General features: G+C 40.9%; 1 pseudogene; it reads left to right on the top strand.

Annotated features, from left to right (window-relative positions):
* The first annotated feature begins 2,859 nt into the window (after nucleotides 1–2,859).
* On the top strand, nucleotides 2,860–4,716 carry LOC149169098 (pentatricopeptide repeat-containing protein At2g22070 pseudogene; annotated as a pseudogene).
* The last annotated feature ends 566 nt before the right edge of the window (nucleotides 4,717–5,282 follow it).

The following is a 5,282-nucleotide window of genomic DNA, read 5'->3' as shown; positions in this document are numbered from 1 at the left end:
AAGAATCGTAGGGGTCCATAATCCAATGTCCAGGTGTTGTGGGGAAAAGTATCCGACTCGGAATGACCCTATCCCTACTCTAAGGGTGATAGTTCCTTAGCAACAACTGAAAGTAAAGCTTTGATATTTTTCCTTTATGAAAGTACAGAGAAGGAAGAAAAGATTGACCAACTGATGTCTTTCGCTTTTGTCGATCCTGTCTTCTCTCTTTGCCTCTTGTTCCCAGCTCCTTGCTTCCTTTGCCGGCCCAGCTACACAAAGATCCTGCAAAAACAAGAGAGGGAAACTACAAGAAACATGTACTCATAACTGATGCATGGATTAGAATGAATCAAATATACAGATAAAAACAATACATCATTGCAATACAAGTATATAGGAGAACATCAAAAGCTTTATTGATAGAAGAAAAAGGTTCTGAGGAGGTTACAACCATAAATGGCTCCAATCCAGCAGCACCTCCCCAGCAGCAAGAAATCTCCTCTTCCCCTCTATAAAAGCAATCACCCAATAGCTCTAACTGTAAACCAACAGCACTTCCTTGCTTTGCACAAAATTCCAGCCTCCTTGAGCTCATAGGAGAGAGCTCAATATATAGATGAATTGAGAAAGGATGAGTCAGCTTGCAACTGATGTGTAGCTGCCTTGTGTCCTCTCTCTCTTCAGTTAATCTTTAGTTGATCTTCAGTTCTTGAGTCCACTTGGTGAACCTTGCTTCCACTTGGAGAAACAAAGCCTCTGACTCATCACAAGGCGAAATACCTGATCCAAGTGTCATTTTTGGAAGATTCCAAAGCAATGACTCACTGTGCCACTTGGCCAATCTCGCCCAGCGCAGGCAGCCTTCATTGGTTTTGACTTTCAGCGCAGGTACAAGGAGGAGCAGTTGACATTCAGCGCAGATGCTCAGTGGAGCAGCTGACATGATCCAAAAATAGCCTGTTTTTGAGTGTTTTCAGGTGGAGAACTGATAGGAAGTGCTGTGGTTTGCTGACCTTGTTCCTCTAGGGGTAAGAACAACATGTTTAGGGACTGAGGATCCCTATAATTATTGACATTTCATGCTCCATGCTGCGAGGCACAAAAATGTCTATAACACCAGGTGGTTTATCAACCTCATGGCAAGCACCATAGTGACCCAATTCCTCCAATGAGTTCCCACTGGCCCTCCAAGCTTAAACACATGGTTCAATGGCCTTCATGCAGTCACAAGAAATGTATTCCTAATTCACAAAGCATTGGGTTCAATCGCACCCATCTTTACACATGTTATCTTCTCACCAACAACTTGACACAAATTTCTTCTCTAGTGTCTTCTCCCAAGACTCCCTTGTTTCACAGTCTCTAGCATTCTGCATGTTCTTTGTGCAGCAAGCTTCTGTACCCATTATTATGTGCCTCTTCCACACACTTCGACTACTCTTCCACACTCTTCAACTTGTTGTCTAGTCATCTTTTTGTTTTCCCTTAAGGCTATCATCCTGTCTCAGCCACATTCCTTGAGGAAGGGGGACAATATGGGTGATGTCCTGTCTCAGCCACATTCCATGAGGAAGGGGGACAATATGGGTGATGTCCTTCCCCAATCTGCCCATTCCAAACTTCATTGCATGTTAGCGCAGTCAAGGTATTCATGAGTTTATTTTCACATAATTTACATATATTCAAAATTTACATAGTTGTATTCACATACACCAAGTACAATGAACTAAAATTATTACACATACCAGAATTTATCAACCATTTAATTTATATAACCACATTAATTATTAGTTATCACAATTATATTATTTCTTCTAACATACATCACCCATCACCTAACACCACCCACCACCTAACACAAGCCCATTAACAAATGCAAATGAAAGAAAATAACTATAATCAACCATTTTTATATTTATTAATATATTGATATTTTAATTCATAAAACCATTTTTCAGTTTTCCTTCCCACACAAAAGTCAACCATCCACTCTTACGACTACATAATTAACTAATATATCAACATAATTACGCCGTAAGGTGTTTCCCTCTGGGAAGAATTCCCTTATATGCCACTGTGTCCTATTTTCGACCATTGATCTGATATGTTAGACGATTAAAAGAGATTGTGCCGTTGGATCAGATCATTATAGTTGGAATTTTAATCAGCGCTGGTTGAACTCCCCGTTTATATCATGCTGGAGAGATTACCCGCTCGAAACCCTTGGCAGACAGTGGTGATGGCTTCGCTGGAGTTTCGATTTCCTTGGCCTTCAATCTGAATCTTTCACAACGGCAATCATCATCTCTGCACAGGTTCCAGATTCTTCCGAACATTTAACCTGAAAAACCTATTCCTTTTCAAAGTTACATGCATTACTTGCAGATAATTTGCTGGCCTTTAAATTTTAGCGGTGTGACCTTCCTTTGGCTAGAAAATGTACGTAGCTCGGTGAAATATTTATTTCAAAGCTAACCTGAAAATTTACACCTGAGAACTTATTTTAGGTGAAAATTTTATTTAGGCATTTTACCGAAAATTTTCTTTCTTCATTCCAATCTAGTTCAGAAATGCACCAAATGTAGCTGTGTAACCTTCCTTTGGCCAGAAAATGTATGTAGCTCGGTGAAATATTTATTTCCAAGCTAACCTGAAAATTTACACCTGAGAACTTGTTTTCGGTGAAAAATTTATTTAGGCATTTTACAAAAATTTTCTTTCTTCATTCCAGATCTAGTTCAGAAATGCGCCAAATGTAGCTTCAGCCTCCTAAGATTTTTGTTTTAGGAATGGCCTCAGCGAATGCCGTAGCCAATACTGGTAAAATCAGTAGTTTTACCCCACACGGTTCTGGATCAAATGTCTGAATGTAACGTTATGTCGTGGACAGTGATGATTGTGGCTTATAGCAGGCATGATCATAACGAGGAGGCTTTTGATCTGTTTTATCAAATGAAACGGGTAGGTACCAAACCAAATGAGTTTACCTTTGCCAGTATTCTGTCTTCTTGTGCCCACATGGGTGATCTTGAAAAAGGCAAGGAGATCCATGAAGAAGTGATTAGGGGTGGATTCGAGTCTTATGCTTTTGTGCAAAATGCCCTGGTGGACATGTTTGCAAAATGTGGAGAACTGGAGTTTGCACGCCGTGTGTTTGACAAAATTCTCGAACCAGATGTGGTATCATGGAATACCATGGTGGCTGGATATGCTCAGAATGGCCAGCTTGTGGAAGCCCTGAAAATGTTTGAGAAAATGCCTGAAAGAAATGTCGTCTCATGGAATGCAATGATTACGGGATGTGCGCAGAATGGATATTTTCAGGAATCCTTGGATCTCTTTTGGCAAATGCCCGAGCCGAATGTGGTGTCTTGGATAGCCATGCTTGCATCTTATGCCAGACAAGGGTATGGGCTGGACGCCTTGACATTTTATTGTAAGATGCGGCAGTCTGGTGTTAGGCCAAACAAGATCACATTTGCCAGTCTTCTAGGGGCATGTGCGAGCATGGGTTCGCTTGAACAAGCGAAAGAGATCCATGAAGAAATAATTAGAAGTGGATTTCAATATGATGTCAATGTTGAGAATGCCCTCATAGAGATGTATGCAAAATGCGGCGGTATTGACAATGCATTGATTATGTTTGACAAAATGCCAAAAAGAGATCTGGTCTCATGGAATGTTATGATTGCAGCATATGCTCAGAGTGGATATGTTGAAGAGGCACTGAAAGTCTTTTGGAAAACGCCCATAAGAGATGTGGTATCGTGGAATGTAATGATTACAGGATATGCATAGAATGGGTATCATGATGAAGCCTTGAAACTGCTTTGGGAGATACCCGAACAAGATGTCATCTCATGGAATGCTGTGATTGCTGGTTATGCACAAGCTGGGCGCACAGAGGATGCCCTGAAGCTGTTTCAACAAATGCTGCTGGCCGCTGTGAACCCAAATGCAGAGACGTTTGCTGTTACTCTCCCGGTGTGTTCCGACTTGGCAGCTCTCGAAGAAGGCAAAGAGATCCATGAAGTCATCATTAGAAGTGGATACAGTTGTGATGCCTTTGTGGGAAGGGCTCTTGTAGATATGTATTCTAAGTGTGGTTGTCTAGAGAGTGCACAAAGAGTATTTGACAACATACATTACCGAGACGTTGTCTTGTGGACTGCAATGATTGTAGGGTATGCCATACACGGATGTGCTAAGGAAGCCCTTGAGCTGTTTGAAGGAATGCTACAGTTGGGTATGAACCCAAATCATGTCACATTTCTTGGTGTTTTGTCTGCTTGCTGTCATGCAGGGCTGGTGGATGAGGGCTGCCAGTACTTTGATTTAATGAGTAAGCATTATCACATTACACCTGTGATGGAACACTACAGCTGCATGATTGACCTCCTTGGCCGTGCTGGGAGGCTTGATGATGCCCAAGAGCTTATCAAGAAAATGCCAGTAGAACCTGGTGTTACTGTGTGGGGTTCATTACTTGGTGCCTACAGAATCCATAAGAATATAGAATTAGGAGAATATGCAACAGAACGAATTTTTGAATTGGATCCCGAAAACCCTTCACCTTATGTTCAACTATCCAATATCTATGCTACCGCTGGTATGTGGAATGACATTGGAAAGGTGCGAAAAATGATGAAAGCCAGGAGGTTAAAAAAGAATCCGGGATGTAGTTGGCTTGTGGTTGGTAAACAGGTATATGCTTTTGTTGTGGGAGACAGTTGACATCTAAAAACTAAAAAGAAACATGGTGAGATTTTATGAGCTAATAACTGGAAGAAAACCAATCAATGACAAGAATCCTAAAGGCCAAGAAAGCTTGGTTATGTGGGTAGGGCTCTAGTGCCCTTGCTTGTTTTGTATTTGATAATTTTGGATTCTTTTGGTTTCTTTGTCTTGGTTCAGAATCTTAATCTCTTGTAAATTTCAAAATTTCGGCAAGGCCATTACTGGCAGCTGGCTCTGTAAAAGAACTTGCAGATCCACTTTTGGAAGATGCTTATGACATGAGGAAGATGAAGAGAATGGTCATTTGTGCAGCATGTTGTCTGAGACAGGCAGCTCAATTTCGACCTCGAATGAACAGAGTAATCACTCTTATTCTCATTAGTTGCATATATATGTTTCAGTTTCTGATCTCAAATTTAGTTGCTTGAGACATTTCCTTTCCTGTGAGGAGTTAGTGCTAGAATTGTTTTTTCCCATAACAAAGAATGGCACATGGAATATCGAGTTGATATCCTTCTGACATAGAGTAAAGGGTGTTTAGACCTAGTGTTTAGGGTTGTAAT

The sequence above is a fragment of the Pinus tabuliformis genome, chromosome 4_2 (assembly GCF_031772625.1).
Source record: "Pinus tabuliformis cultivar Carrire ecotype Pingquan chromosome 4_2, CPIR1, whole genome shotgun sequence".
Classification (NCBI taxonomy): domain Eukaryota; kingdom Viridiplantae; phylum Streptophyta; class Pinopsida; order Pinales; family Pinaceae; genus Pinus; species Pinus tabuliformis.
The sequence above is the reverse complement of the archived record's forward strand: the minus strand, read 5'-3'. Positions and strand labels throughout refer to the sequence as shown.